The sequence below is a fragment of the Mustela nivalis genome (assembly GCF_964662115.1).
Source record: "Mustela nivalis genome assembly, chromosome: 1".
In the NCBI taxonomy this organism is placed as follows: Eukaryota; Metazoa; Chordata; class Mammalia; order Carnivora; family Mustelidae; genus Mustela; species Mustela nivalis.
In genome coordinates this window covers 122,728,971-122,749,187 of record NC_139020.1, presented here as the reverse complement: position 1 = coordinate 122,749,187, position 20,217 = coordinate 122,728,971, and positions in this window count along the sequence as shown.

Sequence of the window (20,217 nt, the reverse complement as noted above, 5' to 3'; positions counted from 1 at the left end):
ACAGCAAAATTGAGAGGAAAATACCGAGATTTCCTGTATGCTCCCTGCTGCCCACACATTTACAACCTCCCCCAATGATCAGCATCTCCACAGGGGTGTACATTTGTTACAAGTGATGAACCTGCTTTGACACATGGTGTTGTACACTTTCTGGGTTTAGACAAATATAGGACAACACACGTATCTACCATTATAGTAATATACAGAGTAGTTTCCATGCCCTAAAAATCCTATGTTCCACCTATTTGTCCCTCTTTGGGATCTTTAAACTCTTCTCTTTTTTAAAAAAATTTTATTTATTTATTTGACAGAGAGAGAGAGAGAGAGAGAGAGAGCACAATCAGGGGTAGCAGCAGTCAGAGGGAGAGGGAGAAGCAGGCTCTCCACGGAGCAAGGAGCTCAATGTGGGGCTTGATCCCAGGACCCTGGGATCATGAACTGAGTCAAAGGCAGACGCTTAACAACTGAGCCACCCAGATGCCCCTAAATTTTTGATTCTTTAACATTTTCTACCATTTTATATCACTGTTATGGTAAGAGAAAAACAAATACTGTCATTTAAAGAAACCCTTTTGTGAAGGTAAATGCAAGTTGAAGCTTCCCGTTTCCCCTGGACTCAGAAACACTTTGGGTGTCTGTTCAGCTCCCCTGAACAAAAGCACCCAAAGGTGAACCTGCAGTTTCTGTGTTGAGTTTCAGGAGAAGGCAGGGAGGCTTGAGGACCTACAACTAGTCAAACAGAAACCAGCCGTCCCCACCTTGTTTGCTCTCTTGCCTCATTCTCTCCTGAGAGCATGAGACATGAAGTATCACAGCTTCCTGATTCTGAGTGGTGATTCAGATAAGGTGTGTGCTGGTGGGTAAAAGAAAACTGCAGTGATCCTCACCCCAACCATATAGGGGGTTATTGCATACATTAGCTAAAGGTGATTTAATTTTATATTTTAGTATTTTTTTATTTCCACTGATCAAAAGTCAGGAGGAAAACAATCTTCCCCAGTTCATGTACACCAACTCTTTAGGAAAGCAGCATCACTGCACTCCCTTTTATTAGCCCAGGAGGACTGGCAGTGTATTTTCCTTCAGCATGCCTCCACCCTCAAAATTGAGATTTTGATTCTAAATTCTTAAATAAGATGAGTTCTTGGGGGCACTGGGGTGGCTCAGTCAGGCCTCTGCCTTCAGCTGAGGTCATGACGTAAGGGTCCTGTGAATCGAACCCTGCACTGAGCCCTGCATTGGGCTCCCTGTTCAATGGGAAGCCTGCTTCTTCCTCTCCCACTCCCCCTGCTTGTGTTCCCTCTCTTGCTCTCTCTCTCTCTCTGTCAATTAAATAAATAAATAAATAATCTTTTTTAAAACTTTCTTTCAATAATGTCTTATGGTTTTCAGAATATGTTTCATATTTCTTTCATTAAATTTATTACTTTCTCAAAGTATTTTGTTCTTTTGGATGATATTTTGGGTGGAATTATTTTCTTAGTGTCATTTTCAGATTTTTTCATTGCAAGGATATGGAAATGCAATTAATCTTTGCATATTGACCTTGTATTCTTTTTTTTATCTTTTTTTTTAAAGATTTTATTTATTTGTCAGAGAGAAGAGGGAGAGAGAGCGAGCACAGGCTGACAGAATGGCAGGCAGAGGCAGAGGGAGAAGCAGGCTCCCTGCCGAGCAAGGAGCCCAATGTAGGACTCGATCCCAGGACACTGGGATCATGACCTGAGCTGAAGGCAGCTGCTTAACCAACTGAGCCACCCAGGCGTCCCATGACCTTGTATTCTGCAACCTGCTCAACTCATTATTAGCTCCATTAGTTTTTTCATGAATTTAATATTATTAGAATTTTCTATATTTAAGATCATGCCATCTGAAAATAGCAATAGTTTTACCTTTTCCTTTTCAATCTGGATGCCTTTTTTTTTTTTTTCATGTTCTTGCCTAATTGCTCTGTGTAGACCTCCAGTAAAATGTTGAAGGAATGATGAAAGTAGGTAGACATCTTTGTCTAGTTCCTGATCTTAGGGTGAAAGCATTCAGTCTTTCACTATTAGATAGTTGTTATTTGTGGGGTTTTCGTAAGTGTCCCATATCAGATTTAGGATATTTGGAATCATATTTTTATTTCCCAAAAAAATCCTTTAGAACTTTCTTTGTTACACATCTGCTGATGAAGAACTCACTCATCTTTTTAAATGCTTTTTTTTCTTTATCTTCATTCTTGAAAGATACGTTTGCCAAATATATGTAAAATTGTAGGCCAGCGGTTATTTCTTTATTGCACCTTGAAGGTATCATCCCTCTGTCTTCTACCTTCCATTGTTGCTGACTGTCCAACTACTGCTCATTTGAAAGTCATCTCTTTTTCACTGGCTGCTATTAACAATTCTCCTAATCTTTGATTTTCAGCAATGCCATGATGTGTCTAGGAATAGATTTATTTTTATTTATCTTGCTTGGGAATTTGGGTACCTTAAATCTGTGCATTGATGTCTTTCATCGGTCCTGAAAATTTCTCAGAGATTATCTCTTCAAATACAGCATCTGCTGCATTCTTGCCCACTTCTCCTTTGTGGATTTCATTAAACATAAGTTTGTATCCTATCACTGTATCTTCTATGACTCTTACAACCTTTTCTTTCTCTCTTTCTTTCTTTCTTCCTCCCCACCCCTTCCTTCTTTTCTTGCTGCCACCCCCTCTCTCATTTTTCCACATATAATATTTTGGTTAATTTCTTCTGATGGATCTATCACTTCATTACTGACTTCTTTGAATATTTGCTATTGTGTTGGATTTTATTTTTGCTGGCTTTTTCTCATGGAGTCTTATTTATGTGCATACCTGGTTATTTTTGGCTAGATGTTGTATATTATATATTTTTAATTATTTAAAGGAATAATTTGAGACCCACAATAAAGAGATAGTGCTCAAGGGAGAATTTGAATTTCCTTTATGTCAAGTGCTCCGGGTTGTTGCTAGCATGAAACTACCTTAAACCAAATTATCTGTAGTACTAGGAATTTCTTAAAGCTACAATTCTGGACTTCTGAATCATCCTTATCTTAAGCGTTTACACTTTTGGGATCCCAGTTTAATGTGGGGTAGTGTCTTGTCTGTCCACATCTAGTTCTCATGGAATTTGGTTTTTTTCTTCTGTACGTATCCTACCAAGTTGTTAAAACAAATGTCCTAATTTTGAAGCATCAGCAAATGTCCTTAGTTAAAAGTGATTTCCATGCTCAATTACATCTCAGAGTTCCACTTTCCTTTCACTTTTGGTCTGGTAATTCTTTGTAATATTGTCAGTTTATTATGTTTTCAAGAGGATTTTTATTAACTTTTTGAAATTTTAAATAGTTCCTAGTAGGAGATTTGATCAAATTAGCTTGCCCACCATTCCTAAAAATAGGTAACCTCCCCACTTGGCTGACATTTTCACCATTTCTACTGCCCATCCTAAAGGTAATAGAACAGTTTTTCCTATACTTTTCAAAGCATCCTTTCCTGAAGATTCAAAGATCCACCTTCTCCTATTCAGTGAATTCTCAGTGCTACCACTTTTTTTCTCCATAGCTAGATTAGGGCCAGGCTAACCAGTCCATATGGGATATGAAACTATCACTGAATACACTGGAAATATAATATCAATTAGCTGAGGTTTCCTTATACAACTCCTTACCTTGTTGGTGAAAAGTTAAATAGACAACTCCCTCCAAAGCAGAATATGCCCTGTGGTGAAAAAAAATTTTAAAACACATCTCTTCAGCACCTATACTTTTCTCTGAACTTCTCCAACCCAGAGCCTGCCTGCTAATGGTTGCTGAAGCTCTCTATTATAGAGAATTGAAATTACAAAAATGAATCATGCATGGCATAGGGTCACTTCCTGAGATTTATTTTTAAATTTTTAAACTTTTTAATAAGCCTACCAAGGAAATGTCTGCTTCAGAAAATAATAAAATTATGGGGAGAATGAAAACTTCAAAAAAAAGTGAAGAATATTTTATGGAATATTTTTAGGACAGCTTTAATCAATGGGAGAGAGTTATTCATAAAAATAAGTTGTCCTTGCCACTTCTAAATAAATGTTGAACAAATATTTAAAGATTTTAGTTTGGACAGAAGGCTCTAAGTTATTAGTCTGCTTAAATGTTCCTTGATTTTGTCTACCCCTAGCTTAGGTGCTCCCCAAAAGACACTCACAAACCCACTTTCAGTGTAGCTTTTCAAAATTTTGCTGTTAATCACCCTAGGCAAGGGAATAAATAAGAATAAAGAAATAAATACAAAATCATCCTAGACAAAGGAATAAATAAGAATAAAAAAATAAATACAAAATACAAGAAATAAAAATAAAAATCTGAAATTTTCCAAGCCTCTTACATTATTAGTTCTGTATTATCACTCCTTACCATTTTCTAAAATAATAACCAAGTCCCACTACATATCAGTTCTCCACTTTTATACCTGCCCATTAAATTCCATGCAACTACTGATTATCTCCTTTATCTTAGGGAAGACTGTCCCCAGGCATCAAGATGCAGAAAGGTGCATCCAAGAAAGATGGATTCTGGGTAATGTAACATGTATTTCTTTCTCTCTATCTGATCAGGACAAGCTGCATTTGTCAGGATTCTGTCAGTTAAAGGTAGAAAAACCCAATTCAAACTGGCCTGATCAAAGGGTAAAGTGGAACAGTGTGTCTGGAAGGAGACTTGGTTGTTCATATAACTGAAGAAATTTGAGAGTAAAGCTCTCTTCAGGCATTGTCTAGTACAGGGCTCAGACATCATCAAGAATTAGCATCTCTTGTGCGCCTGGGTGGCTCAGTCAGTTAAGCAACTGCCTTCAGCTCAGGTCATGATCCCAGGGTCCTAGGATCGAGCGCCACATTGGGCTCCCTGCTCAGCAGGAGACCTGCTCCTCCCTCTCCCTCTGCTGCTTCCCTGCCTGGGCTATCCTTCTCTCTCTGTCAAATAAATAAATAAAATCTTAAAAAAAAAAAGAAAGAATTAGTATCTTTATCTCCCCTTCCTATTTTTCTCTAAAATTGGTTTTATTCCAGATTCCAGTAGGAGGCTCCAGCATCTCCGAGCATTTGTCAGACTCAGTGCCAAAAGGCCCAGCAAATAAGCCCCTCTTCCTTCCCAACAGTCCTAACAAAATATCCAGAATTGAGTCTCACTGTCCTGGTTTGCCTCATGTGCCCATCTGTGATCCAACCACAGCAACCAAGGTGGTGAAAGACACTGGTTGGCCAGCACCCAGTCATATGTCTGCCTCCAGAGAGGAAACCAATCCCCTGGAACCTAGTAGATTGAGAAGGACACAGGGTTGTTCCTCAAAGGAGCAGGCAAGGTGCAATAACTTAGGTGACAGCTATCCCAGTCTGCTTAACACTGAGGGGTTTTCCCAGGTCCTATGACTTTCAGTGATATAAGTGGGATGATCTCAGGCAAACCAGAATGTCTGGTCACACTAATGCTGGTATCAAATGATTCAAAAAGCTAACACTGAGCCACAGTGCCCTGTGACGTATGTATGTATCTGGAGCAGTACAAGATTCTCCATCAAAATGTATGCTTCTCCCTCTTTCGGATCTCATGTAAGCCCTTCCTGCCCTATCCTCTGTGGCTGAGCACACACTCTCAGTCATCACTGTATTACAGTGTGGGATAGATAGGTAAACTGCAGACTCAGTCTCATGCTACTCACTTAGCTAGATCCAAATGAGCCTGATACACTCCAAACAGAGTTCCAAGTGCCCTTTCTGTTGGTAAGCTCTGCCTTGAAGGTCACTCATTATGTTTCTTGTTCACTGTACTCCCCCCTGGCCCATGTCCAGGTTCCTCTCTCTTCTCTTGCTTCATGCCACTTCTCTTCACTTTTTCCCTCTTTTCTCTTTGATCCTAGAGAATGAGGGCGACTCTTTCTTCAAGCCCATGTCTATTCTCAGCCTTAGAGTAATGCTGCTTTCACATCATTCATACTTTCCAGTCTCCCTCAACTTACTTACAACTGCCTTGGCCAATACTTTCCAAATAGGGAAAGTACACAGCCCAGACACGGATCAAACAATCCACTGGGGCACAGAAAGATAATTTCAGAACTTCTATTTACAATCACATTTATATTATCTTCCTTTCGTTTCCATGTTAGGCTATGTTTTACAACATAATACTTAAAAATCGTAGCACATATAGATCATTTATGATTATGTGTATCTGGGGACCAGGATGGTATCTTATTTATTTCCATATTCCCAGTGCTTGGTGTACTGCCTGGCTCACAAATAGCTTTTTAAACAAATGCATCCCTGAATGAATCAAATCAATCAATCAATAAATGATGTTTCTTAGTCTCTGTCCCTAAAGCATTCTAGATGAGTCTCTTGTAAGGTCATAGTCACTGCACTTAGGGACTTTTCATTGCTTACTTTATCTTCCATTGTCTGAGGTAAATGATTTTTCACCAAACACACCACCCCCTCCCTCCAGCCACCTTATCCCCTGTCCTCTCAACCAGATCATCCTCAGTCCTCAAGATCTCCTGTCTTTGTCCATCAACATCTCCTCCCAAAGTCAATACCTCCCCTCAGGATCACCAAAATTCTCCCTGTGTCACCTTCAGCTCAAGAGCTATCTCTCTGCCCCTATATCCTGGCTTGCTCCCCTCCAACAATCTTAGTGGCCAGCACCTCACTGGTTATAAGACATCTCCTAGCATCCTCCAACTCTGGGCTGGTCCATAGCAATGGTTTTCCCATCTGAAAATAAATGAGGGAAAAGATGAGGATAATGTGGAATATAAATATGAATACATATGTCATAGCTATCCATGACTATGCTTTATTCTCAGATTGTGGTTTTCTATATTTTTATGTTATAGAAAACATTCTTGTTCTTATAAATGAGACTGATTGTTGCAATCAGTTATTGCTTTACTAGACAAAGTCAAAACCTGGTGTCCTCTTTGGGTCCTGGAATCTTTTGTATGAAAACATTCTCATTCATACAATTCAAAAGTCTGGGTATTACCAAACCATCAGCAAACACAAAAGGTTTTGTTTGATTTGTTTTTAAGGTAGAGAAAAGAGAAGCTGATTTATGGGGTGAAATACGAATAGTTCAGAAGAGGTTACCAAAAAAGTCATGCCTTTCAACCATTAGGTTTTAGCACACCTCTTTCCTAGTAGCAGAGTTTAGGGCTGGGAAGTCAGGGAGCATGTGGAACACTGAGCAACAGTGAGAAAGGGATGCTCTCAGAGAAAGACAGGTGAGGATAGGGCAGTCAGGATCATCTATGATGTCATCACAGGTGCCAAGGGCTGATTCTGTCTTAAAACACTTGCCCTAGAGGGGCCTCCTATATTTTAGGGTACTCCTTGATATTGACATGTGCTGGCAACAGGAAAAATCTGGACATGGTGGATTGTCCATATTCCTTCTGCATCTTTCTTTATCATCAAAGGGGACAGTGTTTGAGTGTCCCAACTAAAACTCTTTAGCAAACAAATAGGGATCTAATTCTTCTCTTACCCGAAAGGATGCATAATGTTCAAATTCTTTTCCAAATATGCTATGTGTATTTTTATTAAAAATCCATATACTGCGGTGCCTGGGTGGCTCAGCTGTTAAGTGTCAGCCTTCGGCTCAGGTCATGATCCCAGCGTTCTGGGATTGAGCCCTGCATCCTGCTCCCTGCTCAGTGGGAAGCCTGCTTCTCCCTCTCACACTCCCCCTGCTTGTGTTCCCTTTCTCGCTGTGTCTCTTTCTGTCAAATAAATAAATAAAATCTTTTTAAAAATCCATATATTATTAGTCACTCAAACTGAGACCCAAAAATATGGCCAGATCTAGAGAACCAATGGAACACTGGGCAGATCAGATAGCCATACTTATAGGCTTTAGAATTAAATCTCAAGACTGAAATGGCATGGGACATTTGAACCATTTATACCCCCTGTCCACAGTCAGTTATTATCTTGTTACTCCCACAAACCAAACCAAGTGGAAATGAGTCACCAAGTGCCTGAATCCTGTCCACAGAACATCCACATTAGGCTGAAACTCAGGGTTCAGTGGTCATTTTCTTGAGTCATAGCTGACTTGGCAGCATGAGCTGAAGACAAGAACATGCTGAGTTTCTTCTATAGATTCTGGAATGGACATTTTACCTGGAAAGAGCAGGTTGGTTCTCTCACTTCTGCAAATTTTAATTTGGGTTTTTGTTTTATTTTGTTTTGTTTTTTGGAGCCCATGCACGGTGCTAAGGACTTCTGGACATAGTGCTATGCAGCCTGTGTTTTCAAAATATTCCTATACAGTGGGTAAAAAGCATTCCTTATTTTTCTGGAAAACAGAGCACCTGTTTTGGTTAAATGGTAAAACAATGTGAGAGTTAAGACATACACTTCTTCACATATTATCATTCGTACCAAGATAGCTTTGCCTCTGATTCCCAGATCTGGTTAAAAAAAAAAAAAACAATCCTGCAAGTTTCCAAGAACCCTGGACCACTGGCCATCTGGAGAGAAGATTAGATAGAAGTGTTCTCTTGACTACCATGTGAGGTGTACCTCCAGCGGCCAGAAGGGCAGAGATATAAGGAACAAGCCTCACAGTCAAGTGAAGGGCATTCTGGGTCAGAATCCTCTCTCAGTTGCCCAATTACAGAGCACATCACCAAGATACGAGGCCCGCTTTTTCTGCTGGTCATGTAATGAGATTTCTCCTGGGCAGTTCCCCTCTCCCTGAAGAACTACATGAGATTGTTTTGAGCCCTCATCCACTTTGGGAAAGTCTACTGTCCACTCCAAATTTTACATTTTCACACCCACTGCTGATTCCAACTCCCGGCCCATACTCAAGCCTTGTTCTCTGCTCTGCCCTTCCGGAGCTGTTCTCTATGCACTCAAGGATCAACACAAATACGGAACTCAGCCCTCAGATATTACTTGTTAGAGCAGTTTCAAGTTCACAGCAATATTGAATGGAAAGCAAAGAGAGTTTCACACACTCCCTGCCCCCGTACAGGTGTCGCCTCCCCCACAATGAATGTCCAGCACCAGAGTGCCACATCCATCACAACAGGTGAACCAACACTACATCATTATCACCCAAAGTCCATAGTTTACATTAGTATATACTCTTGGTGTTATACGTTTATGGATTTTGATAAGTATACAATGTCACGTGTTTACTCATCATAGTTTCATACAAAATAACTTCACTGCCTTAAAAATCGTCTATGCCCCTTTGATTAATCTTCCCAGAGCTCTGAGCTCCTTGCAATCACTGATCTTTTATTGCCCCAACAGTTTTGCCTTTTCCATAATGTCATATAGTTGGAATCATAAGAAGCCTTTTCAGATTGGAGCTTTCACTTAGTAATAATGCATTTAAGGTTCCTCCATGTGTTTTCAAGGCTTGATAGATAACTTTTTTGTGCATTGGATAATATTTCATTGTCTGGATATACCAGTTTATTTATCCATTCACCTACTGAAAAATATCTTGTGACTATCAAATTTGGTCCATTATGAATAAAGCTTTTATAGACATCTGATGCAGGTTTTTGTGTGGATGTAAGTTTTCAACTCATTTGGGCAAACTCCAAGGAGCAAAACCACTGGATCTTATGCTAAGAATATGTATATCTGTAAGCAACTGCCAAACTACCTTCTAAAGTGGCTGTACCTTTGCATTTCCACCAGCAATGAGTGAGAGTTCCTGTTGCTCCACATCCTCGTCAGAATTTGGTGTTAGTGTTTTGGATTTTAGCCATTCTAATAAATATGAAGTTATTACCTTGTTGTTTTTTTATAATTTTTTTAAAGATTTTATTTATTTATCAGAGAGAGAGAGAGGGAGAGAGCAGGCACAGGCAGACAGAATGGCAGGCAGAGGCAGAGGGAGAAGCAGGCTCCCTGCTGAGCAAGGAGCCCCATGTGGGACTCGATCCCAGGACGCTGGGATCATGACCCAAGCCGAAGGCAGCTGTTTAACCAACTGAGCCACCCAGGCGTCCCTATTACCTTGTTGTTTTAATTTGTAATTCCTTAATGGCATTTTTTCCCTATGCTTATTTATCATCCGTGTGTCGTCTTTGATGAGGCACTGTTCAGGTATTTTGCTTATTTTTTCATCAAGCTGTTCATTTTCTTATTGTTGAGTTTTAGGGTCCTAGTAGATTTTGGACAAGAGTCGTTTATCCAGGTAGGTTTTTTGCATATAAAATATTTCTTTGAAAATATTTTCCTTTTGCAAATATTTTCTATCTGTGGCTTGTCTTCTCATTATTCTGAGGTTGATAGTTAATTTTAATCTCGATTTTTAGAGATATAATTCTGTCATCTTCTGGCTTCTATTGCTGCAATTGATATCCTGACAATAATTTCTTTCTTTCAAGTTTTTTAAAGGTTTTTCCCTTTATCTGTTGTACTTTGCAATACTACAATGCACCCAGATGTTGATTATTTTACTAACCTTTTGTGGAAATGCTGAGCATCTTTAATATGGGATTAATGCTTTTCATCAATTCTAGAAAATTCCTAGGCAATCACTTACCAAATAGTGTCTTCCTCTCAGTCTCTTTACTCTCTCATTCTGGGACTCCTATTAGATATATGTTGGAGCTTCTCATTCTACACTCCAAGCTTCTTACTGCTGGTTCATGTTTTCTATCCCTTGATTTTTGTCTATTTTTTGCATCATTTTCTCAGTTATATATATATATAAATATATATATATATATATATATATATATAGTTCTATTTAATTTATTGAATTAGAGCAGCATCGATACCGTGGGAGGGCCTCACAGACAAAGCCTTTTCATCTCCAACTATTTTTGAGGCATGACAACCTGCAGGCCCTTCCAGGCAGTGCCCTCTACCCCTGCTTTATCCTCTACAGAGGGGAACCTGGCTAATCAGGAAAGAAACTCCCTCTGAAGGTAAACAGTGAGTAGAGTGTACATATGGTAGAAAACAAATGGGTCTTGGTACCATGTTGTGGAAATTATCTCACTGGGGTAGATAAGGGAGGACAACAAGCTCAGGTGGCACTGTTGAGCCCCTCCTCCATTGCATGGCCCATTTGTGACGTGGGCACCAACCTCCCCGAGAAAACGCCATCCCTACACCCTGCACACTCAGAACCGGGCTGTCCCTCTGTCGTGTGGTGCTCTGGGTCAAGGCTGCACTCCACCATGGCCGTGACTGCCTGCCAGGGCTTGGGGTTCGTCGTTTCGTTGATCGGGATTGCTGGCATCATTGCCGCCACCTGCATGGACCAGTGGAGCACCCAGGACTTGTACAACAACCCAGTGACAGCTGTTTTCAACTACCAAGGGCTGTGGCGCTCCTGCGTCCGTGAGAGCTCGGGCTTTACTGAGTGCCGGGGCTACTTCACCCTACTGGGACTGCCAGGTAAGGTCTGCGCTGTGGGCAGGCAGGGAGATGGAGGCCACTGCCTGGGGCACCACAGAGGGATGGCTGAGGAATGAGGAGCAGCAGCGACCAACACCAGAGTCAGAACTGGAGTGCAGCAACCTTAGGGAGAGGCTCTTCCTGAGCTGTCAGGGCTGCTGTTCCCCTCACTGGCTAGTGCCCAGTTTTCCCCAAGGGGTCCATCGTTTCACAACTCCTATATGACCAACAGCATGGAGACTCAAGCACACAGAGGAACAGGACTCAAGAGGCCCAACTTTAGCCCCCAATTCTCCCTCTCTGAAATGGGGACTGTGGATCTCATAAACGGAGTTTCATCTCCAGACCCTTTTATTTCTGGGTCCAGCTTCCAGGAAGCCTGAGCCCGCAGCAGCAACAGAAAGGGACAGAGGAAAGAGATTCATACAGAAAAAGAACTGAGTGCCATGGTTTTCTGAGGGGTGCTGAATGGGCACCTTCTCTGGGCCCTCGACTCCTGCCCTCCAGAAAATACTGGCCACATGGAGTCAGATTCTGGGTGCTCTCTCTGTACAGGGGCCTTCTGTGGTAAGGGATCTCTGCCATGGAGGCAAGATGTGTGGCTGTGATTCCCCAGATTGGTATGAACCACACAAGGATTGTGTGTTCGTTGGCTTAGTAGCTTGGTCATTGTAACTTGAAGAAAAATTCAAGTCTCAAGAATAGGTTTTAAAAGTGTTTTTTTTTAAAAAAAAAAAAAAAAAAAAAGAGGAAATGTTAGAAGTGTCTTTAACTCATATAACAGAGTAAAACATTGAATAAACTTGTCATTTTTATTTTTTAGTTTTTTGTTCCTTCCGTAAATATACATCAAAGTCTTGAGAGGGACACTGATCCAAGAAGGGCATTGGAGGGAGCACCAGAAATAGAAAACAGGGCTTTCCCCTCCAGGAACTTGCCATCTGACTATAGGGTCAAGGCTTAGAAATGCACAGAAGGTAACAAGTAAAGACTTAAGTCACACAGTGAATCATTCTTTTATACACTCCACACCTACTGATGGACAGCTCACTGCAACCTCAAGATTCTTGGGGCTAGCACCCTTGAAATGATGAAAGTGCACCCCAGGCTGGGTATGGCCGGGTGACAAGTGAGGCCAGAGGGCCAGTGCTGCAGAGATGAAAGGAGTATGGAACTGCTCAGAAAAGGCTCCACTGAGGAAGAAAAACCATAAGTGAGCCTGGAAAGGCAGGTAGGGTTTGGAAAGGGCAGGGACATGGAAGGAAAAGCAGCATGAGCAAAGACATGAGGGTGCTACCCGTCAAGTATGACTTGGGGGAAAACTGAAGAGTGACCTTGGCTGGAGAAGAGGGTTCGTGTGGGCACAATCATAGAAGGCAGTGAATGTTCTCTTCAGAGGTGGGGACTGGGTATAAACAAGCAGACAAGAGTCAGATCAGTGGGTGACCAACTGCAGATTCAGTGGGGTCTCTCTCCACAAGGGACTAGAGCAAAGATGAGCCTCTCCCACATCCTTGTATCCTGCTGACGTAGGCTTAGCTCTGAGACTCCCTCAAATGCAAAAGTTCAGTCTCTCCAGAGAAAAGGACCTGCGTCCACGCAGAGCTAGAGGCCTTGTATTGGAGGGACTCAGCCGCACAGAGCGCCCATCTGAGGCATTCATACGGTTCCACAAAGGGAGGATAAAAATGGTGGCTCATGTACTAGGACTTGAGTAAACAACTGGCTTGCAACATTTTGTGTAACCTCTGCAAACTTCCCTGTGAGCTTGGGGCTATTATTATCACCCTTTTAGGAACAAGAAAAATGAGTTTGAGTGACTTGCCCAAGGTCAAATACAGCTGGAGACAGGGCTCAGACCCTGTTGTGCCTTCACCTAAGCCTCAGAGGTTTGCCCTAATATGAAGACCTGAGACTCTCGGGCTCCAAACAGAAATCTCACCTCACCCAAAGCAAAAGCCCCCAGTGCAAAGGGGTCTTCCTAGCCTCACCTCTTGCCAAAGCCTGGTGCCCAGCCCCACACAGACTTCTCCTTGGGCAGCTGTCCTGGACTAACAACAGCTGTAAACACGCCCCATGTGTATTTTACAGATGGAGTCTGAGAGGGGCAGAGCAACTCGCCCAAGCTCACAGAGCTTAAATTGGGCCAGACCGAAACTGCCCTTTAGGCCTTCTCTCAGAAGCTTCCAGTGTGTGTGTGTGCACACGCATATATAAGTCCTGTCAGTAGATAGTTTAGAGAACCATTTTTATAAAGAATTTTATAGGAATCCCTTTTAAAGGAAAAAAAAAATTCTTACAGACCCTCAATGTTCACTTAAATCATACTTATTTTAATGTTACTTTAACGCATCCAAGTAGAACAATAGATTTAAATTCCCAATGCATGTAAGTCTTCTACAAGTACAAAGGACACATTTGCAAATGTAATATAAATAACACTGAAAAGCTAATCAATCCAAAGTTCAAAATTAGTTTGGTGTTAGGGATAGTGTTCATTTGCATTTGGATTTTAACAAAGATACAGCCTCCAGGCCATTGCTGCATTTTATTTATTTCAGTGTTTCAACTTCAGTATCATTAAGAGAGATTCTCTACTTGTGTAGGTTCGTTTTACAAAATGGTGTTAGCAAGTTTGAGGTACTCACCTCTCACACTCAAGCACAACCCTGTCATTCCTGTGATAATGAGGTTTCTGAGGCTCAATGGCTCTCTGCAGTGGTCTTGTTTATTTGAAGTAATGTTGTATTGAAATGTGGGTCTAAAATTATCAACCCAATTATTTCTGGAATTGGGAAGGGAACGTTCTCTGCTATATATTTACTACCACTGATTGCTGCTATCATGTATGTGCAAGGACCCGGCAAGGCAATGCTTGCAGGGGAGGCTGGTGTGGTGTGGACCCCAAGGCACAGGTGCCCTAGCTTGGAGCATCAGTACCACAAAGCGAGGAGAGGTTCCCCTGACTGTATTTTCTGTTTGAGCAAGAATGAACCCTTTGTTCACATAGCAGTTGAGAATATTTAATTGTCTTCTGGTATAAACATGATAATTACCACCAACACAAACATGAACCCTAAGAGCCAACCTGAGGATCTGGAATGTACTTGTTTTAATGTCCTTTTCGTTGTCACTGAGATAAAAGTACAGAATTTTTAAATGTCCACTGAGACGCTGCACACCCCAAAATGCAAGCACAGACTCAGGCTCAGAGGGAAGAAGTCAGGCCCAATCAAAGCTTCCAGAGAAACTTGAGGCATAGGACTGGTAGTCAACCTTCCTAGATAAAATCATTTCACTAGCCACATAACTGGAAGCTAGCCTGTCCTGGGCTGATCGGGTTTGGACAAGTGTCCCTCTTGGAGTGAAAAAGAAGCTTTACTGAGAAAAAGTTAAGTCTTAATTAAATGGAAATATATACTACAGTTTCCTAGATAATAGTATTATAAAGATATGAATTTTTGAAAATGGGAATTTGTCCCTAATTAATGTATAATAATAAATCCTTTATTATTTTACTATTATCATTAGTAATAAATTTATTGAGACCTAACTATGTATAGGTATTTGTTTAATAAATTAGCATATGTTAATGTGCATAAATTACATAATTGTATACATTTACATAAGTTACTTATGCATACTTCAATTTTCACAGCAACACTATGATGTTAAGTAGTAAGATTATCTCCATTTTATAGATGAAGAAACTGAAGCACAGAAAAATTAAAGAATTTGCCTGATGATACTGTAATAGTAAGTGATAGGGGAAGATTCAAACCCAGGCAGACTTCCTCCAGAACCTAGGCTACATACCAAGAATTCTAATCAAAATGTCACTGAGAGTTTTCCTTCAGGAACTTGACAGAGTTGTTTATCTATAAGAAGAGGCAGAGGACATCTAGGTTCTTTCCATAGTTTGGCTATTGTGGACATTGCTGCTATAAACATTCGGGTGCATGTGCCCCTTTGGATCACTACATTTGTATCTTTAGGGTAAATACCCAATACCCAACTTTTGTAGCAACATGGACGGGACTGGAAGAGATTATTATGCTGAGTGAAATAAGTCAAGCAGAGAGAGTCAATTATCATATGGTTTCACTTATTAGTGGAGCATAACAAATAGCATGGAGGACATGGGGAGTTAGAGAGGAGAAGGGAGTTGGGGGAAATTGGAAGGGGAGGTGAACCATGAGAGACTATGGACTCTGAAAAACAATCTGAGGGTTTTGAAGGGGTGGGGGGTGGGAGGTTGGGGTACTAGGTGGTGGGTATTATAAAGGGCACGAATTGCATGGAGCAGTGGGTGTGGTGAAAAATAATGAATACTGTTATGCTGAAAATAAAAAATAAATTAAAAAAAAAAAAAAAAGAAGAGGCAGAGGAAATTAACTTTTAATAGTTTTCTTACAGAATAAAATGAAAATAGTGGGCTAACTCCACTGGATATTTAACCAAATTTTAAAGTTTTGGTAATTTGGCCCAAAGATGGACAAAAAGGTATATGGAACAAAATCTAAAATTAAAAACACATATATGTGGATTTCATATAGAGAGGGTTTACAAAGCCATGGAGAGAGGAAAGCTTATTCAATAAAGAAATTGCAGAAATTATTGATTAGCTTTTTTGAGGGATAAAACCAAAATAAATACCAAACCAGATTCCAGATTAAGTAATGTAAAAACAAAAAAAATACTTTTAAATCTTCTAAAATTCTAAAGTAATTCTAATATTGTTTTCTTCCTCTAAATAGAAAATATACTCCTAAGCATAGAAATGATGGAGGAAATGCAAAAGCAAACTCATCTAACTACATTATTCAACAAATATTTATTAAGCACATATTATGCACCAGGTACTATGAAGCAATAAATAGAATATGTAAAACCATGGAAAAATTTAAAAAGCAAATAATCAATGAGAAAATATCTTTTTAGTAATTATAACAGTACTATATGTTGACTAATTGAACATAATAAAAAATAAATAAATAAATAATGGTATATTAAGATCTTAAACAGAAAATTTATTCAATAAATCAATAGGCAAAGTCCTAAAATTCCAGTAAATAAATGAGAAAGGCGTATAATCTAACAATTCAGGAAAAGGAAAAATAATAGATTTTCATAAGCATTTGGTTTTTTTAAAGTTTCAAACTCATTAGTAATCAAAATAATGCAAATTAAAACAAATGATTGTGTATAACTTACCAAATTCACAAATTAGATAAGGGTGCAATGAGACAAGATCTTTCAAATACTGCTGCTAGAATAAAATTCATAGGAAAAATATCTGGTTCTATATAAAAAAGATTTTTTAAAAACTTCATGCCCTTTGACATCTTAATTCTATTCCTAGGAATCTATTCTAACTGATTTAATCAGAAATGCTGGCAAATAGTTTTGCAAGGATGTTCATCGTAACATTGTTTTTCACACACACACACACACACACACAACTTGGGGAGGGGTATAATCCAACTGCATAGGAATAGGTGCTGTTTAGGTGAATAATAGCACCTCTATGTAACAGAATATTAATCTGCTAGTACTAAAATACTACCTTGCTCATATTGAAATAAATGTTTAATATTACACACATTCAGTGATGTTTACAAAGAGCTTTAATTGTCTATGTAGCAATTAAGTTAGAAGAGCAAAACATCAAGTCATATAATCTCTTAATCATGTGAAAATACATATACAGAGAAAGGATAAAAAGGAAATAAGCCAAATAGTTTTCCTAGTATTTAAAATTATGAGTGACTTGGTAAAATTTCCTCTACTTCCAAATTTTCAATTATGAGCACCAAAAAATCTATTCTAATCCCTAATCAGAAATTAGGGATACACCATGTGGTAATATTTTTTTAAAAAGAAATTAACAGACATATCAGTGATTTGTCTTGCTAGTATATTCATTCTACTCCTCCTGTATTCCTAGCTGTGATATTTTATGTTGCTATTCAATCACCGTATTTTCCTAATTACCACAGAAGACATTTTACATATTATTATTCCTAAAATGATGTAAGGAAAGGGTGGGAGAAATTTTTTTCTCCAATATCAGTAAAATAATATGAACTGCTGAACATTTATGACCCAAAATGGCACTACCAGACCACATTTAAACCTGAATATAGGGATGGTTTCCCTGAAGAAATCAGCAAAAAATTTTCCTCCATTTTAAAGATTATTGAACAAAGTTATACCAACCCCATTATTGTTAAACAGAATTAGACCATGAATTATTATTATTACATATTATTATAATCAAACCATGAGTTGTTATTATTATTAGAGATACATTTAATGTATTTTAACAAAGCCTCTCTCATGAGCGAGGAACCCTCTGTGGACCCCCATTCACTCTTAAGCAGTTACCCTTAAAGCCATGGTCCACTCATTTTATAGCCACCAGGAAGTGACAGATTCCATCTTCCAGATGTTTTTAAGTCTATCAATATTTATTTTACATTTAAAAAGTACATAGACTTACATTTTTTAAAAAATATGGAGATGGGGTGCCTGGGTGGCTCAGTGGGTTAAAGCCTCTGCCTTCAGCTCAGGTCATGATCCCAGGGTCCTGGGATCAAGCTCTCTGCTCAGCAGGGAGTCTGCTTCCCTCTCTCTCTTTGCCTGCCTCTCTGCCTGCTTGTGATCTCGGTCTGTCAAATAAATAAATAAAATATTTTTTTAAAAATATGGAGACTTACATTTTCTCTATATTCGTTCAGTATTCTACTAGATAGAAGTAGCTTTAGTTTATCCTTTAAAATTAATTTTTCCTTCTTCTAAAAAATGAAGTCACTGTCACCATTTCAGACGAGATCGGGCGTGTTCAGGGTGGTATGGCCATAGACTGTCACCATTTCAAACAAGAAAGAAAGCTAATTCATTCTTACCTGAATAATGTTTTTCCCCAGGTCTTATAATTTTGCCTAAAGTATTTGCATAGGGAAGGGGGAGGGAAACAGCAATGAGCGAGAATAGGGAACTTGTAATAACCTATTTCTTTTGTTGTTGTTGTTGTTTTCCATCTACTATTTCAGTGGCATTATAGTCAAGATATGGGGTGGGTGTTAGACGAAGGTCAAAAAAAGAACAACTGGAAACCAAGCTCTTTATGAATAAAAATACTGCTTCTTGGTTGAAACAAGAGCAAAATGGACTCTCTCCATAGAAACAGTGGCAGAATCATTCTTGAACTATTCCAGTACTTTCCAATCGAATTGGTCAATCCCCATCCAGGAGCAGATACTAGAGGCCCTTTTTCTAGTTGCTTCCTCCTCACCTTTTGTACTTGGCCTTGTAACTCAGTTCAGGGAAAACGGACACCAATGCTGTTTCACCAAAAGGGATGTAACTCCTGCTTACTCTCTCTTTTTGAGTTTTCTGGCTCATGATTCACTCTCTTCACTGGTCACAGAACCTAGAGCAAGATAAGCACTTGAGGGGAGTGTGGTGTCTATTCAAACTAGGGGGGAGACCATCCATATTTGCTTTCTGTGTTTGCTGAGGAGAAAAAAGGAATGGGAGCAGTGGCTGGGTGTACTCAAGATAACATTGAAATGTCCAGATGCAAAGGCTTATTTCCTGGAGAACTGTACAGGCTAGAGATTGGTATGTTGGATGTGTTTCCAGGTCTGGAAATCCAGAGCTGGGGAAGCTGTAATTATAATGGTTCAGGGGGTGCCTGGGTGGCTCAGTCAGTAAGGAGTCTGACTCTTGGTTTCAGCTCAGGTTTTGATCTCAGGGTCGTGAGTTCAATCCCCATGTTGACTCCATGCTGGGTGGAGAACCAACTTTAAAAAAAAAAAAAAAGATGGTTCTGAATTCAGAGGCAAGACACACATGACCCCAAGAAAGTAGCAGGTCAGTCAATTCTCTTACAAAATCGAACTGGGTAGGAAAAATGCAATGGCTAATTTCTGGCCAGGTCTCTCTTTTTTGTAATTATATAATTCCTGATATTTTGACCAATTATAGTGAAAACTTTTCTGCAAAATGTTGAAGACAAGAGTGTGAGATCTTAAAGGGCACTGAAGTATTCTACTTTAATATGCAAATGTTACAGACGAAAAAACCATGACCTGCAGATGCTGAGCAGTTTGCCCCAAATCATCTAGCATACAGCATGTTAGTGACAGTGTTAGGCGCAGATCCCAGGGCTCTCAGTAACCAGATCAGGCACTTGGGCCCAGCCAGCCCTGAGCCCTTCTCTGGCCTTTCTAGAACCTTCTGTGTCTGCCATGTGGTCTCCATGTGGTTCTCATGGTGTGAATGAAAGTGTGACATGGAGGTCAGCTGGACCCCTCGCTGACCCCCCTATTTCCAATACCTGTAAAACAAAAGCAAATCTCTAGGATTTGCCTTCCTTTTCTCAAAAGTGGGGACACCTTGCCTGCCTCTGCCACTCCACATAGAAATAGAGAAAGAATATTAGAAGTAGGGACTGGAGCTCAATCCTTGCTGACTTTAATGCATGTGTGATCCAAGGCACTTGAACAAGTTCTTCAATCTATTCCTACTTCACTTGCCTCAAAATAGATATGAGTTGGGATAATAATACCTACTCTACCCATTTCTGTAAGAGCAAAATGGAAAGATGTGCATGGGAAGTAGTTTATGAGCTGTGAGGAGAAAATGTGGAAGTCTGATTCAAGGTACAGTCTCCGGGGCCTTTGTTTTAAGTGAGGTCAGCCAAAGTGGTTTCCTGTGACGAGCAGAGCCTCAAGGAAAAGCTTGTAGGGGTGCTGGACTCATCAGCTTTCTCCCCAGG